Source organism: Ursus americanus, chromosome 21 (assembly GCF_024610735.1).
Source record: "Ursus americanus isolate L20-20 chromosome 21, mUrsAme1.1.p, whole genome shotgun sequence".
In the NCBI taxonomy this organism is placed as follows: domain Eukaryota; kingdom Metazoa; phylum Chordata; class Mammalia; order Carnivora; family Ursidae; genus Ursus; species Ursus americanus.
In genome coordinates this window covers 10,730,457-10,756,200 of record NC_142147.1, presented here as the reverse complement: position 1 = coordinate 10,756,200, position 25,744 = coordinate 10,730,457, and the positions used below count along the sequence as shown (strand labels likewise).

General features: G+C 42.3%; 1 pseudogene; it reads left to right on the top strand.

Moving 5' to 3' along the window:
* Window positions 1-1,850: 1,850 nt before the first annotated feature.
* Window positions 1,851-22,694, top strand: LOC123798377 (large ribosomal subunit protein uL1-like; annotated as a pseudogene).
* The last annotated feature ends 3,050 nt before the right edge of the window (window positions 22,695-25,744 follow it).

Sequence of the window (25,744 nt, the reverse complement as noted above, 5' to 3'; positions counted from 1 at the left end):
CAAGTCCCAGCTTTTAGCTCTAATATGCCTGATAGTTATAGGGACATAGTCTCTTTCCCCTTTTTTTCTCCTCTAACTCTTATTAATAGAATACGTGCTGGGTAAGATCCGCACAAATTAGTGCTACGAATTTGTTAAAAGCCTTCTTTCTCCCCTCTGAGTTTTGATGTTGCTTCTTTTGAGGTAATCTTTGTCATCCCCAAACATTCCCACAGAGCATTGGTCTGGCCAAGAAGTACATCCATAATCAAAATCGAATCTCCTGTAACCAAACTATGATTAGATATCCAAACAATTTTTGAGTTCAAGTAATTCCCTTATTAAATAGGAAACAGTACGATGGCTTTAGGTGGACTGTGCCTGGAATTCTAAATTCTGAAAGTCCTTTGAGGGTTTGATAAATGTGCACTTTATCATAGTAAAACATGCTAAAAGCAATATAGAATTTATATATATATATATATATATATATATATATATATATATATATATATATATATGCGCATGCCTCCTACTGGGCCTTGAACATCCAGCAAGCCTAACCTATCAAAAGGATGCTAAAAATAGTCTCATCCACAAAGAGGTTCTGAAGTGTGACTTCTGATAAAACCACTGTCATAACACCCTGCTGTAATTTGGTATCTTCCACATTAATGAAATCTCATTTTTCATCATCTCTGATGAAGTTTGTCTCTATAGCATAAGGACAATATGTTTGCATTTTTAGGATTTCAATAAGAATGCTTCCATTCACAGTTCTGTGTGAGATGCCTTTTTATCAGCCAAGGTCCTGCTGTCCCCAAGTTTAGTAGCTTTGAAGGTGAATATAGGAAGGTAGGAAATTTAGGCCAAATGTGTGACCTAATTATTTGAGTTTCTGGATGTGGCAGCTGTTCATGACTTGAGCTGTTTCAACTGAAACAATTAGCCACAAGTCCTTATTCCTGACTCTTCCACATCCCTGAGTAGCTGCTATCCCCACTAATTAGCTAAGTGATCTTCGGCAAGCGACTTCATAGATGGGAAATTGAAGGTCAGAAAAAGTCAAAAGCAATGCTGCAAAGACCTAGCATGATGCTTCGCATGTAGTGTGCACTCATTCAGGAAGTATTTTGAGCATCTGCTTTGTGCCTGGCACTGTTCCAGAGGCCGAGGTTACCGTGGTGCCCTGGCGGACAAAAGCTTATGTTCTGATGGAGGAAGGCAGACAAAAGCAAGTCAAGAAATAAGGATTCCAGGCGGTGGGGATTGGGGATGACTTCTGAGACTGACGATCCAGGAATGTCTCTCTGAAAAGGGGACATTGGAGCAGAGTCCTGAATGACCAAGGGTCTGTCCCTGAAATATCTGTGGGCAGAGGGAACGCCAGCCCAAGATCCTTAGGCGTGAGCTTGACATCTCTGGAGGAGGGCATGTGGTGTGTACTGACCAATGGAGTGGTAAGCAGTGAATTGTGGTAGGGCCTGGATGGTAAAGGGCCTGGAAGCTGGGAAAACCATCTTAATATTTGAGCCATCCTGAGATAGGAGACCAGTGTAACATCTTAAGCAAGGGAGTGGCTGGATCTGATCTAAGGTTTCATAAGACCACTGTGGATGCCTTGTGGAGAATAGTACCCTGGGTGGGGAGGAGAAGTGGGGAGGCCAGTTGGAAGGCTATTACCATAGATGGGACAAACGTGATGGGTGGTAGGACTAGAGAAGGAAATGGAAAAAGTAGGGAGGCAGATGAAAAGAAGCTCTGAGCTAAGGACTGGAGCATCATTCGGTTATCGTGGAGGTGATCCCAGGAAACACTGGTGCAGGAGGAGGGGGGTGAGGCAAGAGGGGAAGGCAGCCAACTGGGGACACATGGCCAAGCAAGTTACCAGCCTGGACAAGTCCCCTTGGCTGGCCGTGTGTCACGTTACGAATATGAGCAGCACCTGCCACAGTACCAAATGGGTAGATGGACCTGTGTATGCAGCTCAGGTGAGATGTCAGGACTTCTCTGCATATAGAGAGTCCTTAACGCCGTGGGACTGGGCAGGGAGAATCACCTATGAAGAGTTTGTGGGTGGAGAACAGAAAGCCTCAAGGCTTAAAATCCACAAGGCACCAATGTTTAGAGATGGCCTTGAGGAAAAATTGGAAAGAGTAGCCATTAAGTTTGGAGACACATCAGCCAAATGTGGTGCCATTGGAGCCAAGAGAAGGTTTGCAACACGGTGGGCGTGATGAACCATGTCAGATGCCTCTGAAGGTAGAGAAGCTGCAGAGAGCGAGCGAGCATTGGATCCTACGACTCCCTGGTGCCATTTCTAGCAGACGTTCGATTCCTGAGGTTATTATTGTGATGATTAGATTCTCCAAGATCACAGATTCTTTTCTTGTGAGCTGCCTTTTGGAACCTTATGAAACAGGATTTCCACATGTGTCCCCTGAAGCTGCAGAACTCATTCCCTTGAATTCTTAATAAGGGGCTCCATAAATCTTGGTCGAATGTATTTTGATGAATCTTCCCTTCAGAATTAGGACTTTTCTTGTAGCAGGAAAGTTCTGGACAGTGGGTAGACAAGATGTCTCAGTAAAATACCTACTTTGTATCTTTGAAATTCTAGGAGCAGCTTCTGCTCTGGAAAACTTATCTCCCCGGGTTATAGTTGTAACAGTGGCTATTCTAGAACGTGTATCACTAAGTTAGCTCTATGTAAAAGTCTCTCAGAGAATAAAGTGACTTGGGTTTCTTAAAGGCTTATCAAGGCAATGCTCCTCCTGAGAACTTCTATACTCTTAGGTTTTAAAGGCACAGAGTCAGAAATATCAGGCATTTGAGACTCCACAGTACCTAGGAATACACATTAGCTTGCCTTCCTTTAGATGTTTACCTGCAAAATGAGATCTGAGGGAGGACTTCTTCCCCAAGCCTGAGAGTTTGTTTAGGTCATACAGAAAAATGTTAACATTGTAGAAGTGAAAGGGTTCATTGAACAGGACCCATCACTAACCCCTCTCAAATTAGCCACTTTGGCTGTACAATAAATCCATATGACTTCCTCTTAGTCTTAGAGAGTGTTCCAGGCAGACCATCTGAGCCATTTTAATGTCTTCTCTTTATTGTAGTCTTTCAAGGAATGTCATAATCCCATTCCTGTCTTAAGATGAGGAAGTGGAGCCAAACGGAGAGCTGATCGTTAAGACCAGTTTGTCACTTTTGGGAAACAGTTGTTGAGGTAGCCAAAGTAAGTCACTAAACAATTTAATGCTAAGAACTGAAATCCCCCAACGCTATCCAGGATTTAATTTTTATCAGTTCAGATGAGAGGAATGTTTCAAATCATCTCTAAGCAGTGAGTTCTGACTGATGCTTTTGCTGTTTCTTTCAGCTTTTGTATTTCCCAAGAATCCAACATCCTATCTCATGCTTCTATAGCTGGGACTTTGCCCTTACCATCATTGTGAAAAAAATTTGGTAGGAAGAGGGGTGTGTGTGTGTGTGTGTGTGTGTGCGCGCGTGCATACACACATGCAGATATCTTCTTGCATGTATGTTACATAAATTTTTATATCTTGGCCTATATACTATTTCTGTCTGTTTTACAAATTGTTTTGCAGTTTGATTAAAAAATTACAAGAGTCGCAGATCATTTTCAATATTTTGAGTAGTGTATGAAGCCAAAATTACCCTCTCTCTAACACCTTCCATGGCTCCCAGCCCTCTTTGCTTTCCATACCTGTGTCTGATGCTATTGTTGTGAAGACATCTGTCATGCTGTGTTATATGTTGGTTTTCAGTGTCTGTGGATGGGAAGAGGGAAGGTGACAAAGACAAGGTTAGAGCTCTAGTTTAGGAGTTGTGGGGTGGAAAAATGGACGATTGCTTTTCTGTCGGTTCAACTTGGGTTATGCAGTTGGGCCATAGATAGTAAAGGAGAATTTATTTTTCATAGCTTCTTTGGAGCTAACTATCCTCTTTCGATTCAGAGAATATGTATGTATTTCTGAATCAGTCACACTTAATGATACAGCACGAGTCCGTTCCCTCTGTCTTTGGGTCTGTAGTCTCTGCCCCCCAGTCTTCGGTTTCCAGTGTTATAGACCCTCTAGGCCTTTTGCGTATCTTTGTGGGCATTTTACTGGGAGGTTTGGAGTATGAATATCAGTTAACCCCCATGCCAAACTGGAAGTCCATGGAAGGAAGGTAAAACCTTCTGAGAGGGTATACATAATGTTCCATTCTATCTCAGACGCAGCTACAGAGAAAACTGTACTGGGAAATCGAAATTGAAATGAAATAAATATTGCATTTGTCCTACTTAGTAAGAAACTTTGCGTGCTGAGACAAAGAACAGTTTTCTTCTTGTAGTTCAACATTGTGTTAAGTAAAAGGTTGAATTATAAATATCTGTAACTTCTTTCAAATGTCTCTGATTTTTAAGGACTCTCCTGATTGTTCATTCAGTTTTTTTTCTTTTTTTATATCTATCTGCAGTGTTCCTCATTAAAAATCAGGATATGAGAAATGATAGGAGAGCTTGAAAGTTTAAAGTACATTCAAAAGTGCTCAAATATTTCACATTCTGAGTCTTTATTTCTCCCCATTTCTAAAGGTGCCTCTCTAATTGTGGCCCTTTTTTTCCCCTGTGTTTTTTGTTCAAGGAGTACCCCCCATATGCCAAGCCCTTGAGGCCTGCCCCTGGCTTGCACTGAAGAGGCTCTCCCATGCTGGTGATCTGCAGGCGCTCCGGGGGGAAGGCACGATACGAAATGATCAATCACGAAACCATTTTACTGTCATTAAAACCTCTTTGTGAGTGATCACTGTTCTTTCTTCACATGAGATAAAAATTAAAGACAAGTTGAATAAAAAATAATTGCTCTCCATTTCCAAAGGGGAAATGTCTCTGAGGAAAAAGAGGGAAGAAAACTTTCTCAAAAAAATTCAACCTTTCATTGAAAAGCACTTTATTTTTCCTTAGCTATCCCAACCTGTTATTCCCCCCACAGGATGAGATGAGTTGAAGCAAACACAAAATTTAGAGTGTTTCACTCAAGACCTTGTTCTCCAGATAAGGCAGACTGTTCTGTGTTTTTCCATCTGCCTGGAATGTGCACAGGCCACGTCATGATGAGATGTGGCAAACGCAGATTCCAGAGTTTTCTCAGCCAAACGGGGATACATACAAATGCTCACATACCATCACACAGCCCTTAGACCAGGAGTGGGCCTCAAAATAAAAGGGCTTTGGAGGCCTTGTTAGTTCTCTTATAAATTAAGAATTATGAAACATTGTCTCCTTAAAGCTAATCTGGCAGCTGAGTTTGAGATTCTCTGGGAAATCAATGGCAAGAGATAGTGAAAAAATTTGATTACGCCCGGTGAAGTGAAGTCAAGATTTTAATTTTTTTTTTCCTTTGAGAGTTTTGCAGATTTCTACCATGAGTGAGGATTTGCCTTGAAAGGAATTATATGGTTGAGAGATGAGGAAGCCCAAGAAAGGAGTGTCTTTCTTGGCCTCAGATGATGAACTTCGGAACCTCAGTTTGTCCGCCCGTGAAGTAGAAGGGTTGGAGCATGGGACCCTTACCTTGACCAGTGTTGATACTAAATGCGATTTCTCAGTGTCATGCTATAAACAGCTCTAAAGCCATAAGGAAGGGAGCCTTCGATGAGATAACGGTATTAAAATTTCCTCATTATGAATTTAAGTAGATGCATTGCAAACAAGCCTGGAAAATAGAAAAAAGAGTGTGTGAGCACACCAGTGCAATTTCACCACCAGAGAACAACTATTGGTGGCATCATAATGTATTTCTACTAGTACTTCTATACATCAGCTGTTTTATATAGTTGTATGCTCTTGTGTCTAGGTATTTTATATCTCAGGTTTACTCTTAGCATTGTAATGATTTTCCTTATTTGTCTTTGTGCATTTTCTTCCCCATCTCCCTTTTAAGAGCTGAGCAAATATATTTCATTATTTCCCATTGCTGGGAAATTCCTTCCAATTTTTACTCTTACAAATAATATTATAATAAATATCTTCATTCCTGTGAAAGCTGGTCTCCCTCCAAATCAATCCCACTTTGAAAAAATAAAATTGTTTGGTTGGCTCATCATCCAGAACTCTGGCTGATCCCATGGCATACAAACTTTGCTTTATCTTCGTGTTTATAGTTAACTTGCGGTGATGTTTGTAAAATGCTTACAGATTTGTTTGCGCCATCAACCCCAAATTAGATCTGCCGGTCACTTGAAAGAGCTGACTGAGTACAGTTGGATTGGAGAGGCTCATAGTAGAATCTTGTTTGAAAAGGAACGTGGAATACGCCGTGTACCATAACCCTCATGTTGTAGGGAGGAAAGACTGCCTCCCTGGGGGAGGTATGGCACCTGCTTTCTCTTATTCCCACTCTCCCCAGTGGCAAACTGATTGTCACCCCCTAGGGTGCGGGTCCCTAACTGGTGGTAGAGGAGATAACAAATGACCAGTCCACCAGCACTATCTTTCATGCTTCTCTCCAGCCTGCAACAGTTACTTGCCAATAATATAACCACTGAAGAGTGTTAAATTTCTTAGTGCTGTGAAAATTGGTATTAAAAGAAGTACTTTAAAAAAGAAATGGGAGCTTAAGAGCTATAATAAAAGAATAACCCTTAAAGCAAGTCAATTGGAAAGCATAATGAAGTTGATAGTGGTCTTTTTCGTTCAGTCATGAATTTGTTAGAGAAAAAATGACTTTTCTGAAAACCACCATCTGGGCCATAAGTAGATCCATTAACGCTGCTAAAGACACCAAGAAGGTTATGCTTGCTGCCACGGCAGGTCACCCCCATTGCATTTTAATTTTACTGCATTCACTGCTCAGATTTTCCCAAGTCTCGTCCACTTGGCCGAGCCAGAAGGCTCTTGTTACTCCCTAATGGATTGTAATCTTCAGGGTGAACTTGGCCTCTTGAAACACGAGTCCCCTGTGTTACTCAGACCTCTAAGTGTTGACAGGCCTGGAGAGGGGCTGGAGGCTCTAACAATTTCATTTGCTTAATGCTGCTGCCTGTCAGCTTCCATCACACAAGCCTCTAAGGGACAGAGCGAAGTTTTGGGGTGGAGTTATATTTTGGCACGTCAGGTTCAGGTTTATCCTCACTTACCATAGACGCGATCTTCTCCTTTCGCAGGAAGAAAAATCTATTTTAAACATAGTTGACTCTGGAAGTCTTTTTTCCTCAAGTTAGGAATATTCTTGTTTGAAACTCAAATAAATACCCTGTGACTGATTCAACATCTGAAGAATTGAAACCTGTATTAATCTTCTGCATATTAGAAATTCATAGTAGTTGCAAAATAAATACTCATTTCCTTTTCATCATTCTGAATTTTTAAAGTTTTAGTCTATATAACAGTATTAATCAACAGGTATTTATTAAGCTCCTACTTTATATGTGACTCCTGCTTGGTGCTAGGTATGTGATTATAGCCCTCTTGGACATATTCTCTAGGGACTTCAGGGATAAGGACTAAGGACTGTTTAAAGTACTTGAGATGTGGGAAAAACTATTTCTATGTAGGCTTTGGTCAACCTCTGCTTTAGACGTGACAAGTAAAGTTGGGTGAGCTTGAGGGACTTGTTCCAACTTGCCCAGGGTCTTAGTGTCAGTGGCAATGTTGGGAGTGGAACCCTGGTTTTGGAATTCTTAATTCTTTTCTGCCATGTCTTACTTTTTATTCAACACTGGTAATCCTACTTCTGCCTTGGTTGGGGTTTTCAGGTTATAAGCAACAGAACCTGGTTCTGACCAAATTTAAGCAAAAAGGAACATCTTGGAAGGATATGGCGGGGTTCACAAAAATAAAGGAAGACTTGAAGAACCAGATCTCTAGAACGGCTGGCCTCACAGTGGCTCCTTGCCTTTGGAGGGCAGAAATGAAGAGGCAGTGCCTTCTGGGAGCTACCATCAGAATCATTCAGCCCCAAGAGTGTTCAGGCTTTGTGTTAATGCACTCATGATTCAGATTCCAGGAAGGGACATCTGATGGATCTAGCTTAGGTCAGCTACCCATGCCTTAATATGTGGGGGCGGATGGGTCACTTTGATTGACAGTCCCAATAAGACTGTATCCATTGAGGGTTCCAAATCAAAACCAGGTGCTATTATCAGATGAGGGGGAATGGATGCACATTAGGCAAAACCTACAGAGCTCCAGGACACAAATGACTATTTGCTCACGAAAGCAAGTCTCATAAGTACACAGGGATTGCCTTCTCCCAATATTTACCACTCAGTTCATGCCTGTAATTGTATCTCTGAGTCCCGTACTCCCAGCACACTTCGACTTTACAGGGAGGATGCAGATGTCTAAAGGGAAAACCTTTATGACTCCCCCGCTTTGCCTGAACATTTCTCCTCCCTTTCAAGTGTTTCTTTTCTAAGACTGTGACTCTTCCTATACACTCCAGGTCCTACCATCATCCACCTCCTATGGGGGCCTTGCTACAAAAATTCTTTCTTTACCCCACATCCCCATGACCCTGGTTGGTGGTCCATTTTTTACCACCGGGGTAGAGCACGAGACTCTCAGATCACTCCTAAATTCTAGTGTCTACTTCCAGCATTGACCTAGGGATTTCTCTCTCAAGAAAAGGAGAATCCAGGGATAACTGAGATGTAGGAGAGAAACCAAAATATGGGCATGTGATGGTCAGATGGAAAAGTCAAGCAAGGAGGGATTAAAATTGCCAACTAGGGAAAGAAATGCAGAGTAATGTCATGTATCATGGAGAAAATAGTATGGGACTAGTTCCAGGGCCTTTTGAAGAAGGCTTACCAGATTGATTTGGATTCATTAGATGTGGTGGCTTATGCCCTGTGATGATTGGTGGTGCCCCTTAGGGTCTGATGCCTCCACCCAGATGGCCCACCTTAAACTTAGTATGACTACATATCATCTTCCCTAGTTGCCCCATACTTACACCAAACCTTTTTCTCATCCAGTTTCTCATCATTGCTTCTCCAACTACAACCAATGGACCTTTCTTCCTCTTTGGAAAGCTCAGCAAGGCCACAAAAGAAACAAAGTAGAGTAATTAAAAAGAGTCTACCACAGTCATCTCATGGACCTTTTATTCTGTTTTGAATATTTACTCTCAAGCACCTTGACAAGAGTTCCTCCATCCTGACTCACACCCCAGATGAACTACTTCCTCTTGAGCCCATGACTCAGCTACTGGGAGTAGCTTATGATCTTTTCTTTCCCCTTCATCTCGGTTTGGCATGTCAGCTTCTTAGTAGTCCCCACTTGCTTAAAGGAAAATTTTTAATGAAACATTCAATCTGCAGGTGACTGATGACGTAGGCACTGGTATCCATGGCTCCTTCCTAGAGAAATTGGAATTTACCAGATATGAGACCTTTGTGGAACCATGGTCATTCCAGTCATTATGATGAAGAATGTATTGATCAGAGGGCATTTGGTTGTAAGTAATAAGACACCAAGTAAATCGGCCAAGTAACGGCTTTATTGTAAAGATGCACAGAAGTCTCAAAAAAACAAAGAACTGGGCTTCTTGGGAACTGCTAGGTCTTCAAGTGACCTTCTCTCCATCTGCTTTTTCTTTCTGGTTGCATGTTCTTTCGTTGCTAGGAGGGTCTGCCTCATTGATCTCTTCATACCTTTCCTAACAGTAAGCTTGTGTGTGGCTTGACATCTCTCCTTCAGATGCTTGAATGAGACAACTGGTGATCTCAGAGTCATTTGGTGCAACTGTGGTCCCATAGGCCCTCCTTGTCTGCAGGACTGGTTGAGAGGGTGGGAGGTATCCAAGGGGAGGGTTGCGGTCAAGGATGCTCCAAACGTGTGTACTCAAAACCTCCCTCATCAGGGCATCCCTCTTCCTTTATCCCATATCTTGCCTCTGGTTTCCCAGTACTGAACTCTTTAACTGTGATACATAAAACCTCAACTGGATGCCTCCATTGGGCCTAACACACCTGACCTTGTAGGGGTGGAAGACTTAGCGCCTACACACCAAGGGGAAGGGACTCTCAGGAAGTCTTTGTCTGTCTCTGTGAGAAATAGTACTGGAAACCGATGAAGATCCATTGCTTCAACCCGACAGCAAGATACTTAACATAGTTACTAGCTGTGCTAACTGATTTAATGAACAGGCAACATAACAAATGAGCATGTTTACCAAGTTAACTTGTGAAAATGAATATCTGTAATTAAAGCGGCTCACAACTGACAGGCAAACAGGAAATTATTATTATTATTATACACAAATCATCTTAAAATACCAGAACTTAATAAATGGGGGAAAAAACAAACAATGGCTAAAACTGTCTGCTAAATAAAAAGTAATGACGAACACCTGTGGTCTTTTTATAGGACTCCAGTGGAGATTTTTTTTGAAGACCTAATTATGTTTTTGTAATGGTACCATTTCATTATTTCTCTGTAGCATTATTAAAAGAAAATGTCCATATTTTCTCTGTGTAAAAGGTCTGGCACACAGATTCAGGCGTGGGGTTTCCTTAAGGCTGAAGACACCCTGACAGTTCTAGCTACTTATTGGCAAAGAAGATAGGCCTTGGCAGGGCTGGGTTTTTCTCTTTGGTAATATTGGAACCTGGCCAGTGGATAAGGGTGATGTAGACCCCTTCAGACAGATTCTGTCAGCAATTAACTGAGAACCAGTGTAGCCAAGTGGGTAAGAGAGCCAGCTCTCCAATGAGCCTCCCTAGTCTTGAATCCCAGCTTTGTCCCTTCCTAGCTGTGTATCCTCTGGCAAGTTACTAAACCACTCTGTGCCTCAACTTTCCCACTTGTAAAATGGGGATAATCCTTGTACACATCTAATAGGATTATTGTGTGAACTAAGACCTGAAAAGAGTGTATTGTACTTGGCACATTAGCTACAATTATTACCTGCAAGTTACGATTCTATGTGTTCTTTAACCAAGGAGCTTCTAGGAATGCAGCCACAGGATGCCCCAGCCATATCGTCAGGGAGGAGTCCATGGCGAGTCAATGGCAATATGAGTGGTCTAGATCTACTGAGTTGGGAGTTTATTTTCTTTATAGCACGGAATGCCATTTGAAAGTATCTTGCTTGCCTATTGTCTGCCTCCTGTCACTAGAGTGTAAGCTTGGAGGAGGGAGAATATTCCAGGACTGACAGTTACACAATTCCAGCAGGTGCTCTTCACGCTGTCATATTGCGCTTCTGTGCTACAGGACTGTGATTCACACCGAGTGTGCAGGGTACCCCTGGAGTTATGCAACATGATGGTCTTGAATGTCCCAAAGGGGCCTCAAATTGAGTTCAAAATTGGCCCCACTCCCTTCCAAAACTTCTCTCCACTGTGACTCACCATTCTGTTCGTGGCCACAGCACATGTCCCATCATCCCAAGTAGGAACCTTGGGGAGCTGATGATTGAATACAACAAGTATTTCAACTTCCTTCTTCCACTTCTGTTCCCTTGTGACCCTCTCTCCATGTAGAAGCCAGAGTGCTCTCTTAAACCTAAATCAGGTCACAGCACTCCCCTGCTCATGTGCTCCAGGGGCTTCCCATTGCACACACCATAACATGCAAACTCTTTACCGTGGCCCAAAAGGCCTTATCCTGTGCCACACTCTCTTGATCACACAGGTACACGAGTTTCAGAAGTGTGGTCCCTGCACTGTTAGGATCATTGAGAGCTTGTTAGAGATGCAAATCTTGGACCCACACCAGACTGACTCAAAAAGAAACTCTGGGGGTTGAGGCCCAGCAGTCTGTCTTTTAACAAGTCTTCTAGGTGATTTTGACATGACACTGGCATCTTTCTCTTCCTCAGACTGTTAATGTCCTTCTGGCTGAAATGCTCTTACCCTGATCTCCATGCGATTTGTAAGACCAGCTCTGCTTCGTTATTCATTTCAGTTAAAAATCAACTCTTCAGAAAGGCTATTCCTGACCACTCCACCGAAGGTGACTACTCCCCTTGCTGTCACTGTTGCTGACATTACCCTCTTATATGCCTGGGTTTTATTCTCTTTACAGTCCTGAGCACAATGTGAAATGATCTACCCTGTCTATTTGCCTCTGTTCTTTCACCAGAATTTCAGCTCTGTACAGATAGGCACCTTCTCTGATTTTGCTTCCTGCTATATCTGCAAAGCTTAGAGGAGTGCTTGGTGGACATAGTAGGTGCTCAGTAAGAAAGGACCAAGTCAGTGGCTCTATGCACATTTTAATAGTTATGTGTGACAGATTGAGTCATTGACCTCAGATTTTCACCCATCCCCGATTCTACGTTCTTTGCCATTTGACTCTACATCTCTTTCCACTGGAGAAGGAGTTACTTCTGTGGAGTCGCTCCAAGCAGTGCTTACATGGAGCAGATTTAGACTCAACATGCAGTGTGGAGCTGAGCCCAGCCTAGATCAGCCGGCTCCCAGCCAACTCTCCGCTTTGTGAGCAAGGAAAAATTATTGTTGTTTGAGGTCACAGAGTTTTGGGTTCGACATTAATAGGTTGTTGTGCCAGTTGCTCATAGTGTGCATGTACTCTGTATGTGTTACTTACCATTAGAATCTGAAAGAAGCGGTAATCAATTTTGTTTGCAGCACAAGGGTAAGAAAAATTTGAGAGGAAGTAATTCCTGAGCAAGTCTTTTTGAAAACGAAGTAAAAGATTGCCTTCTAGGTAATAGGTAAGATAAGGAAGAGTATTTAGGCCAGAGGAATTATAAGAGCAAAAGCCTTCATTAAAGTGTATGAAGCTTCAGGAAAGGGGCAAGTAGGTCATTGGGCAGAAAGCACGTGGGAGAGCAATTTGAGATGAGTTCTTAAAAAATAGTAATTATACCTTCCATTTGTAAAGAACACTGCAGCCTAATGAACGTTTTCACATATATTCTCTTTGTGCTCAGATGCCCCTGAGGCAGTGCTCAGTAGAGTCTTGGAGAACCTTGTTTAGAATCCTAGCATCATGGCCTTGGGAAGGGTCCTTTGAACATCTCTCAGCCTCCTCTTTGTCATCCATAAAGTGGTGTTACTCTCAGGGCTGAAAGAGATGAAGTATGTACAGTGCCTGATGTGCACCAGGTACTCAAAGTCTCTCCCCTCCTCCATCCCGTTTTACATCTAGAGAAACTGAGGCTCAGGTTAAGCAACTTGTCCATAGGTCACATTGTTCAGAAGTGACATGTTTGGGGTCATAATACCCATGTTAGGGCTCTCTCCTTGATGCGATAGTTTCATCTGGCAGCAGCTGAGAGATGACCCAGACTTGGGGGTGGGAAGGTGGAAAGATGAAGACACCATGTTTTTGTTGTTTTTTCGTTCCCCATCAGCCACTCTGGAAGCAGTGTTCCAGGGAAATGCAGAAAGCCACATATACAGTAAGTGTTAATCATCCAAAAGGTGGTGACAAGAAAGGAATATATCGATGAAGCCAAAAAACAAGATGTCACCTTCCATTTCTCCCCTATACCAACCCCCCCTCCATCTCTCTCTCTCTCTCTTTCCCCTATGGGTGGATCTGTCTTGGATCTATCTGCTTCTCTCCAGCAGACCCCATGCTACTTATCACTATCTTGGCCTGCAAACTCCCCTGCATGGTCTGGCTTTGACTGTTTCTCCAGTCTCCTCTTGTACCACTCTGCCCTTCTGGAAGGCTTTGGCTACATGGCTTCTTTGCTGACCCTTGGGTACACCTTTCCTATCTACCTTGAATGCTTCTGCAGTTGCTCTCTGCTTGGAATGATTTCCCCAAGCTCTTCACCTGCTAGAAAGGAAGCAAATAGGACAAATGACAATGGTCACAATCTGGACTCATATTTTGTTTGTCTTTTTTTCTCCAATGAAATATAATGTCCGCCCCCTTACCTCTCATATCCCTTCTATACCTCCAGTGTCTGGCATCTGACAGGTGCTTGAGAAGTCCTTGTAGGCTGATTATATTCAGGAATAAGACCAAGGACAGATCCTGCTAGACCCTGCCAAGAGAGCAGGTGTGAAGCAAAGTGAGGAAAGGTTCTGAGGAACAGGCAGTCATGGTGGATCTTTATGGGCCACCTGTGGCTGTGGGCAGGGCTGGGTCGGAGTCGTTAGACCAGGAAGAGGATTCTAGTGTGGCTAGCCTGGTGTGGGTGGCACCCCATGCACGATCTGCTTTTGTACCCAACTTCTGTCAAGTACTGTTCATCCTCTGTTTCATTCTCTTGGTCCTGTTCTTGGTTTTCTATAAGATTGAAACAAATGTGGCAATAAAAAATGGTGGGAGTATAAACTGTTAGAAACACTTCGGAAAATAATTTGGGACTGTTTTACAGAATTGAACATTTGCATGCTCTCTGATTTAGCATTTCACTCCTTGGTAGGTGTCTCAGAAATATCCTTGGATGTATTTACCAGGAGACTTGTAAAAGAATGTTTGGGAGCAATCCAAATGGGAAACAGTCCAAATATCTATCACGTGAGAATAGTTAAATCAACTAGGGTATTGTTACAGAATGGAATATTATATAGCGAAGATAATAAATGAATTGCAGTTATGTAGATCAACTATAAAAGAATCTTATAAACATAAAATTAATGAAAAAGCAGGTCTTTGGAGACATCATATAGTATTTTTATAAAGTTCAAAGACTAGCAAAATTAAGCAGTATGTTTAGGAAGACACACACATAAAAACTAAACAGGAAAAAAAAAACAAACCAATGAAAAATCTTGCCTCTAGGGGTGGCAGTGAGCTGGGATAGAGAAGATGCCTACGAGGAGACACAATAGTGGTTAGCATATACTGGGTAATGGACTCACAGGTGTTCATTTTATTATATGCCCCATGATTTACATACAAAATAATACCTGTAAAATATATTAAACATTACATAATAGATTAATAGAAGTTTCCTGGACCGGGAGTCAGGAAGATTATTTGTTTTTAATTTTAAATTGCCATGGATTATAAGGTGTATCATCTACTTAATAAAAAGCTTTTTGGGAAAGAGGGAGAAGAACTGCTGTTTAGAATCAAGAAATTAGATTTAATGGATCTCTTTGTAGAAGTTAAACTCTCAACTTTGCTAAAGTGATACAAACCTAAGAGTAGTGCTATGGCGGGGGGCACCTGGGATAGCTTTCAGGACAGATGATTCTTTGGGCATTTTTTTTTTTAAAGATTTTATTTATTTCTTAGAGGGCACAGAGGGAGAGTGAGAGTGAGAAGCAGACTCCCCTCTGAGCAGAGAGCCCAACGTGGGTCTTGATCCCCCAGCCCAGGGTCCTGAGGTCGTAACCTGAGCTGAAGGCAGATCCTTAACCAACTGAGCCACCCAGGCGTCCCTCTGTGGGCATGTATTATTTCTCCACTGTTCTTTGTCCTGGAAAGTGGATATAAATTTGGGGGGGGGAAAGAATTACAGAAAATAGAAATATTCTTTTTAAGTTTTAAGAGTAGAGATGGGTGAGATCAAAGACAAGAAGTTTGGACACTCCTGTGAAGATTTCTTCCTTTTTATTTTAAAAGAAGGAACTCAAGTTTCCATTTCTCTTATGACTTTATTTTACTTCTGGGTCTGATCCTGGACCTGAGCTCAATTGTATATATAGCTTGTCTAAAGAGATAAGTGTGGAAAAATAGGGGTCTAGAATTTAAAGGAATTGATTCAGGCTGTTGAAGCAGTGGTTCAAAAAAACTTCGTGCTTTACTAAAATGGATCATGGGAAGGTCGCTCTACCTTCTTACTAGTTTCTGTCAGACCCCTTAAAGTTTGGCAAAGAATTTAAAGAAGTTCACGTGCTGTAAAGGGTTCTACATACCCCTTGAGCTATTGTCCCCAAAGGAGTGGGTCAACTAGAAACCATTTCTTCATGTCCTGTGATTCCCTTTGGGCTATGGTCACATTGCACAAAAGAAAAATTGAAGTCAGGATGAATAAAAGAGAAGAAGCGATCAAGAAGTGGCAGGAGACAGTCCGCTGAGTAGCCAGCTGTGGTGTCTTTCAAGCAGCTCTTGTTCTCTAAATTAAAGGAGAAATTGAAGACATAGTCATAAATATAAGACAAAAGTCAATGACAATGCAATGAAAATCTTACCATTGTGCTCATAGAAGCAGCCCCCTGGTGCCTGAGTTAAATAAAAGAAGGCAAGAGATAACTATTGTGTACATTACTATTGTGTGAAAGTTCTCCTCTCCAAGAACAGACTGTACAACAGAAGGGGTAAACCCACATTGCATATGGAAAACTGAATGCTCGAAAGGGCAGGATAAAGCCCTATGGGACTCCGTGGCCTTGAGCCTCAATGAAAGACAAGGGCATGTTGAATGAAGGAATTTTGCAGCCATGTCTGTGGAGGGGGCATTTTTGCATTTATGGGAGCTGATGAAAAGACGTGCTCTTTGACCTGGAACAATTGGAAAAGAAGGTTCTAGAATTCTTGAGTTAGCCCAAGGGAGAAAGATGCCAGCAGTGTGGCTAGGAAGAAATACTTGAATACTCTTGGAAGGCAACAGCTTTGATGTAATTTCTGTGTAAAGTTGGGGAAGCTACGTACACCACGTAAACCACAGTTTTCCTCTTTCTGCAATGAAGATAGCAGTCCTCATCTTATAGAATTGTTGGTTGGATTAGATGAGATAAAAAAGGAAAATAGCATGATGCTCACTCAGTCTATGGGGCTGGCGCCATGCAAGCAGTGTGAAATGGTAAAGGTGGTAAGAAATCATATTGATAGAGATGACACACTGTCTCCAGGCAATTTAGTCTCTCAATCCTTTTCCACTCAAAAAGGAGGCTTTCTTTCCTAATTTATTCTGACCCAAAGAATTACACCCTTTTATGTAGACAAAGTGTTATTTAGAGATTTCCAATATGCCACCTTGATTTTACTGTGTACATAGATGAAAAGTGGCTTGCGTAGATTTTCTTTTTGATATACCATGATCTCTCAACATTTAATAAAAAAGACTTATTTTGACCAAGACAGCCTGTCAATTCAGTCAAACATCTAATTTGGCAGATCTCCCCTCCCTCGACCAGAGTGACAGGCTGTTTGCCAACTTGATCTGATCAACTAAATGTTTTGGTGCCTCATTGATACAGACTCAGTGATTTTTTTTTTGTCTTTGTTATTTGCATGGACAAAGGTACTGCATTTGAAGAAAATGGGTGATCCTGGTGAATTTAAACCATTTGCTTTTGTGTTTGCTTCTTAACTTGGTCCTTTGAGGGCTTATGATCCAAAGGGGATAGGGAGGACCTAGAAGATTGGAAAATGAATCTGGAATGGATACGAGGTAATTAATTATCATGCTCAGAGGTTGGTGGTTTTAGAATGGAAACCATGGGCAGCTTAAACATTACTTGGAACTTGGCCCTGAGGACCCATCTCCAGGGTATGGGACAACCTGCTACAAGTTGTAAGGAAACCCTTTCTGTCTCCAATTTCTGTACCCATTGCCCTTCTTCCATCAGTGTAGTGGAAATTAAATTCTCTCCCCTCCCAGCTTGTACTCCTCATTTTCTTTAAGAAGTAATTCTATAATTTCCTTTTGGGGAATTATCTGTCTCTAGCCCAGTATGAGCTAGCTTTGTTATACTTTAATCAGGTTAGCCTTCTGTCCTCTTCCTTGGTCAAAAGCTAGGTCCCTGCTCTCCTGGGGCTCAGAATCGTTGGCATTTTAATGGCAGAAAATGTATTAGGAGCATATTCATTGCAGTGGGGGAGCTACAAGAAGATAATGCCATTCCTGCTTTCCAGACCCCCAGTCCGCCCTGCTTTCTGTAATTTTTCCGAGCTTGGTTCTCTAGCCTTCCCACCAATTCCGGAATCCTAATCCCTTCCTCATATTCTAAGGCTTCCTTTCTAAGTTAGTCAGAATCGATTTATGTGACTTGCGAATGAAGATGGCCGCCGGCTGCTAGTCAGCAGACATTCTCCTCTCTATATTGTATGCTCATGGGTCTGCCTTCACAGCAGAGGCTGATTATATATGTTCACTTTGTGGCATCTCTTGAAGTTAGGTACAGGAGGCTGTATTTGTTATCTTCGGCTGCTGTAACAAAGTACGAAAGCTGGGTGGCCTAAGCCACAGGAATTTTATTGCCTCAGTTCTAGAGGCTGGAAATCCAAGATCAAGGTGTCAGTGGGTTGGTTCCTTCTGAGGGTTGTGAAGGAAGGATTTGTTCCAAACTTCTCTCAGCTTATAGATGGCTGTCTTCCTTCTCCCTGTGTCTTCACATCATCTTCCCTCTGTGTCCAAATTTCCTCTTCATATAAGGACACTGGCGGCTAAGACCCACCTTCAAGATGTCACCTTAACTTGATTACCTCTGTAAAGACTTTATCTTCAAATAAGGTCACACTCTGAGGTACTGGGGGTTAGGGCTTCAACACATACATTTTGGGGAGGGACAATTTGACCCTTACAAGTGGCCAGGTAACCCAGTTCTAACCAGAGATGCAAGGGGACTGTTATTTCTGGGAGGTAGTTTTTCTGTGTGGCAACAAAGAGAGATGTATGAAGAAAGGGCTTATTCTCTACCTTCTTGCTTTGGATGCTTTAGTATTAGGATATAATACCCAGGGTTATGGCAGCCATCTTGTGATCATGAGGTAATAAGCTGGAGGCTGACTATCTACACATGGAGGATGGTGGAGTAAAAGAACAGAAGGTAGAAAATAATATGGATCCCATATATACAATGGAATATTACTCAGCCATCAAAAAGAACGATTTCTCAACATTTGCTGCAACATGGACGGGACTGGAGGAGATAATGCTAAGCGAAATAAGTCAAGCAGAGAAAGACAATTATCATATGGTTTCACTCATTTATGGAACATAAGAAGTAGGAAGATTGGTAGGAGAAGAAAGGGAAGAAGAAAGGGGGGGTAAACAGAAGGGGGAATGAACCATGAGAGACTATGGACTCTGGGAAACAAACTGAGGGCTTCAGAGGGGAGGGGGGTGGGGGAATGGGATAGGCTGGTGATGGGTATTAAGGAGGGCATGTATTGCATGTATTGCAAGGTGTTATACACAAGTAATGAATCATGGAACTTTACATCAAAAACTAGGGATGTACTGTATGGTGACTAACATATAATAAAAAAATACTATTAAAAAAATAAAGAGTAAAAACAAAAAAAGAAAGAAAAGAAAATAATATGTATCCTAGATGCACTGCTGAACCGATACAGGAACACCTAGCTCCAAATTTAGATATGTGAAGTAATTGTTTAAACTATCAACTACTGTCACTTGCTATCATTTCTTCTTGAGATAGAAACCTCCCCAGATCCAATAAAATCCTCAGTGGCTTATGTCCTCATGCCTTTTCTCACTTCCTCCATATTCACAGATTATTACCTTAACCAGAATGTAAATATCCGATATCACATCTGATCATAAAATTTTAAGGTCATCCATCTGGATCCCTTCTCCTACCGTATCTGATGCACAGATTTCTCCTGACACCTGGGTCAGTGGCAGAATAAGCCCACAGCTAAATGTCCGTTGCATTAGGTCACCCTACCCTCGGAAGTACTGTTCATTTCTTTGCCATGTTTTCCTCAAAGTTTACTGGGGGCAGTTGGGTAATGACATGAGGTCGTGAAGGAGTGTGGGTGTGAGACGGGCTCACACAAGCTAACTCTTAAATGAGGATTTCTTTTCCTTTTGTGTTTTATTTAATTTTAATTACTTATTTATTCGAATTACTCTCCTACAGGGAAAGCCAGATTAAAGTCCGTGCTTGTATTGAGGGAAGAGATGAATAAAACAATTAAATTCCTTCTGGGGAGAGTGAAATACTTACCTCACAGGGTTGTTAGGATTAAATGAATTAATACTACCTATAAAGTGTGCAGTATAGTGCTAGGCTAGGTAAGACTTTCTATGTAAGTATTACCAGTTAATGTGCAGTTTACCAATTTATCATGCTGCTGGTTGTTTATGTACTTACGGGAAGGCTGGGACATTTCTGTAGAATCTACAATAGCCTGGAATAGTGGTTCCCAAATTGGACCATGTATTAAAATCAACACTAGTCAAGCTGATGCCCAACTCCACCGATGCGGAACTCTGGAGTTGAGGCTCCAAAAATCTGCATTTTTAGACTGTTCCCCATGTGGTTCCAAAGAAGCCAGCCTCACACTGTATGTGGAAATTGTTGACAATCCAAGGGCAGTGGCTACTTTTTGCTTATCAGATCTTAGCTATAGTGACCATGGGCCAGGTGTCATGGAAAAACCTTTAAAAATCATTTATTCTAGCCCCTCATTTTGTGGATGGGAGGTTGAAGGCCAGAGCAGTGGAATGACTCCTGAAGCCACACAGCTAGTTAGTGGCAGAGATGGGACCCAGCCTCTCACCTGGAACCTTTTCTTTGAGCTTCTTTCCTCCCTCTTATCCTCTGCTAAGCTATACGCTCACAAATGGCAGGATGGGGCTATCTTCTTTGTTTCTCCTGCTGTCTTGGTGTCTAGAACAGAGTAGGGCTCTAATACATATGTTTAATGGTGAACTAATTGTACTGAAACCATTTTCTTCTACCTCTCTGACTCCTGTGCCCAGAAGAGCTCAGTTTTACAGCAGGCTGGGGAGTTATGAGCTCTGCAGTGATGGGGCTCAGTCAGACAGGGAAGAGGAGAGGTGGTATCCTCTGTTATGTGCAGACTGATTCCTTAGGACTTTTGGGGTTCTCATGGATGGAAACTTTTCCTCCTTTGCTTAGAACATCATCTTGGCCAGGGTACTTTTGGTTCAAGGTTAAAGAAACCAACCAGAGATTACTTAAGTAGGCGGGGGGATTTATTGAAAGGAGACTGGCTTATCCCATGGAGCCCAAGGACCTCAGGGCAGACCATGTTCAGGGAGTAGAAAACTGCTAGGGACTCAGGCCACTACGTCTTCTCCTCTTGCATCTCTACTTTTCTGTACCTGCAGATATTCTTTCTCTGCTTCTCCAACTGCAAGGCCCAAGACGATCAAGCCATAATTTCTAGGATTTCCCCCTCTTCCCAAATCTTCCCTATTATTTATAGACCTAGGCAAAGCTCTCTAGCTGCCTCCAGGTCACAATTCCAGATTTCTTGGGAAACGCCTTTATTTGCCCAAGTGTCCATTTGTGCTTGGGTTAACTATGGTTAGGGCCTCTGAAGTTCCTAGTATTAGTATTATAGAATACTAACTTGAGTGTCAGAGTAGTTATAGGCCGTATATAGGTCTTGTAGACAGTCTGGAGGGACGTGTGTATACATGTGTGTGTGCGAGCTGGCAGACTCTCTAAACGGTATCCATGAGAGGTGTGTTTGTCAACTTTACTATGAAAACAAACAACCCCCCAATCTCAATGACTTATGATGATAAACATTTACACCTCACTTTACATGTGCTGTGGCTCTGTGCCATATGTCTTTTGAGCTAGGACTCAGGTAGAAGGAGCAGCGCTTATCTGGGAAATGTCTCTCGCATCACAAAGAGAAAAGAACAAGAGGCTGGACCAAAGTATGCCCCCAAAGCTTCCCCTTGGAAGTGGCTTGGCTGGAGTCTGCTCGCAGTCCATTGGCCAAAGAAGTGCCACATCCAAACCTCCCAACGAGGTAGAGGGCAAACACTGCCTCCAGAAAGGCTGGGCAGGTCACCTGTTGGGCAGTGGGATCCTCTACCAGGGCAGGGTGCAACTCAGTGTAACAATAACCGTGGGCCACAGCAGGTTTTAACAACAGCAGCAATAATTGACCTTTAACAAATGTTTAACATGAGCTAGATACTGTGCTAAGAGGTTTATGCAAATTACCTCATTTAATTATCCCCATAACCTTATGAAGTAACCACTGTTGCCCTCACTTTATTGACTAGAAAATGACAGCTTACAAAGGTTAAACAACTTGCCTCCTGCTACAGCCCTTAAGTGGGGCTGCCCAGATCCCACTGGGGTGCTGCCAGGGAATGCCACCTGTACCAGTTTCCTGTGGCTGCGGTAACAAATTGCCACAAATGTAGTGGCTTAAAACAACTCACATCTAGCTCTTTTCCAGTAATTGCAGCACATGGCACCATGAGCAGCAGTCTCCCCCGGCATCCTGTACGAGGCGGTGCGGGAAGTCTTGCCCGGCAGCCAGTACAAGTGCCTGAAGGTTTTGGAGACGGCGGAGCTGCAGATCAGCTTGAAGAACTATGACTCTCAGAGGGACAAACGTTTCTTGGGCACCGTCAGGCTTAAGTCCCCTCCCTGCCCCAAGTTCTCCATATGCATTTTGGGGGACCAGCAGTGCTGTGATGAGGCCAAGGCTGTGGATACCCCCACATGAACACTGAGGCCCTGACGAAACTCAGCAAGAATAAAAAATGAGTTATGAAGCTGGCCAAGAAGTATGATGCCTTTTTGGCTTCAGAATCTCTGATCAAGCAGGCCCCACAAATCTTGGACTCAGGCTCAAATAAGGCCACAAGTTCCCTTCCTTGCTGACCCACAGTGAGAACATGGTGGCCAAAGTGGATGAAGGGAAGGCCACGATCAAATTCCAGATGAAGAATGTGCTGTGTCTGGCAGTGGCCATTGGCCACATGAAGATGACAGATGATGAGCTTGTGTACAGCATCCACTTAGCTGTTAATTTCCCGGTGTCATTGCTCAAGAAGAATTGGCAGAACACGTAGGCTTTATACATCAAGAGCACCATGGGCAGCCCCAGCACCTGTACCAAGGCATAGCTTAATAAACCCTAGTGCTACCAAAAAAACCAAAAATAAAACCAACAAACCCAAACCAAAGCCACATCTGTTATCATACAGTTCTAAAATCTGACCTGGGTCTCACTAGGCTAAAATCAGGACTACATTCATTTTCGGAGGTTCTAGGGGAGAATTCATTTCCTTCCATTTTCCAACTTCTAGAAGCTGCCCCCGTTCCTTGATGGTGTCCCCTTCCTCCGTCTCCAAGGTCCACAGTGGTGGGGTGAGTCCTTCTCACATGTTACTCCAACCCTGCGTCCATTGTCATTTCTACTTCCCTCACTTTCTCCTCTGCCTCTCTTCCACTTTTAAGGACTCTTGCAATTACATTGAGTACACCCAGATAATCCAGGATTATCTCTCCGTTTCTAGGTCCTTAATCACACTTGCAAACTTTCTTCTGCCATGTAAGGTGACATATTCACAGGTTCTGGAGATTAGGATGTGGACATCCATGGGAGACTTACTCTGCCTACCACATACACCCTTCCTTTGGTGCTGTATGTGGCCTCCAAGAAACCCCTGGAAAAAAGCACAAAGATAACCATCCCTCCTGCTCTCATTTACACCAATTTTTTCCCATAAATTAAGAGCAATTGTGCTTATGCACAAATAAAGAGAGAGAAAGAATAATTCAGGGAATCAATGTAGGGCTCAAAGCTGACCATCTATTTGTTAGTTGTGTAGGAGAGAGAGCCTATTGCTGGCTCTTAGAGGGGAAAAACCAACTTATTTCATTACTAGTGTTCCTGGCATGATGCCATAATTAATATATGGTAACAATATTACTAAGAACGAAAACATACAATTATGCCCTTAAAAATGTCAACATGAAAAGTAAACTTAATAAAAGATAGGCACAGAAACATATATAACAGAGATTATCTTTAATAATGAAATTATTTATGATCAAACATTTATGCTTAATTTCAGTTCAATTCTAAAATAGTCACAGTAATGTCATGATTAAATATTAATGCTAGCAGAAACTACCTAATTGGGAGGTTATTAAAGCTTCAAATTAAGTTTCTTTTTCTTTTCCTAACCAAAAAGTTCTGTCTAGAAGGGCATCAGGGGATTTCCAGCACATGTGTTTTATTCGCATTGATTCGCTGGGCTGAGAGAGGGACCGCGTCACAAGAGGTTAAGCCCAAAGTCCCAGGCAATATAATGAGACATTTTCTGTCTCTCCTTTGAGCAGACAGAGGAGTGGTTACTACTCCTGCCTTTCTTGGTGCAGGGGCGGGCAGCGCTTTGGGTATAACAAGTTATCGATTGCTGCCGAGTAAACCACCCCAAAACTTAAAACAACCATTTTATTGCACACAGTTCTGTGGGTCAGCATTCTGTGCTGGGCTTTAGCCCATCTCATCTGGGGTCACTTTTGGTTGCTTGTCTGGAGCTGGGTGTCTATGATGGCCTAACTCATGTTTCTGGTGATTGGTGCTTGGCTGTCAATGGGGTCACATGCCTCTAGGAGGCTAGCCTAGGTTTCTTTATATGGTGGCTGGGTTCTAAAGGCAGGAAGAGAGAGAGAGAGAGTAAACCCTAATTCGCAAGTGCCTTTTGAGCCTCTGCCCAGGATATGTTTGCTGACCATTCTATTGGCCGAAGGAAGTCACATGACCAAGACGACAGTCCCACTGGGATGACCTACACATGGGCATAGATAGAAGGAGGCACGATTCACTGGACCATGTCTGTATCTATCTACTACATGGGGATTTATCTAGCATGTATTTAGCATTCTCTAGAGATAAATGACACAGAAAAGGGAGTATGAATGTTTTATACCCTCAGTGTCCTCATAGGATTGTTGTCCCCAAGAAAGAGACCATACACATTTCAGTCAATCAAGGAGAAGCTCCCCATACAGGTTCCTCTTAGCTTCTCAATGCTTTGGGCAGAAGTGGAGAGCCCATGATCAACGACACATGAATTGTTTCAGTCTCGTCATAAGCTGAGAAGCATGTGACACCCACCTCCCTTGACAAGACCCTAGTCTAAGCAGCATCTCAGGACCGTATGTCATTACTCTTGAGTGGCAAAGCCCAGGTTCAAATTGTGCTTCTCCAAAGAGTTGTGTACATGCATTGCTGTGCATCTGGGTGTATTCTCACAGATTTTCTCCCTACTTTATCAATTACTGAGAGGGGATTGTTGACATCTCCAGCCATACTGTGGATTTGTCTATTTCTCAGTCTGTTGGCTTTTGCTTCAGATATTTTGAAACTCTGTTATCGGGCATATCTGTTTAGGATTGTTAGATCTTCTCGATGATTTACCTTTCGTCATTAGACATTAGATACTATAATACTGTAATGTCAGAAATGTCATTAGAAGATTCTGGGTAATTTCCCTGTTCTGAAGTCTACTTTGTCTAATATTAGTAAAGTCACTTCACCTTCTACTTAATTAGCGTTGGCCTGTCATCTTTTTCCTATTCTTTTATTTTTAACTTATCTGTATTCCTTTTCTCTGGCTGCTTTTGAGGTTTTTTTTTTTAATTATTGGCTTTCAGCAATTTGATGATGGGATTTTGATGCAGTCTCTTTAAGTGCATTTAGCTTCTGGCTCATTGAACTTCTGGAATCTGTTGGTGTATGGACCTCTGGGTGAACTTTCTTTGGCAGTTTTTTTAGTTTTAGTTTTTTTATTGATTATTGACAGGCAAATCAGAAACAAATTTTGATTGTGCCAAGACACAAAAGAACAGAATATTGACTCACTAATTGTGGTTGGGACAAAAACAACTGGTTTGATAAAAACCAGAAAGAGTCAATTCATCTAGGGATCAAAATTGTCTGTTGTGAGTCAGGATAGCTGACTCTTGTCCTTACCTGCCAGTTATATGCTGTGTAATCTTGGGCAAGTACCTCACTTTTCCTGTCTTGAAAATGAGGGATTTGGGTCTTCTGAAGCCCCTCCCAACCCCTCTATTTCAGTATTCCATGAGTTAAGTCTGCCTTTTCAAAGCATGCTTCAGAAAACATGAATCTCATGTAATGATTTAGGAAAAACGGGCCTCC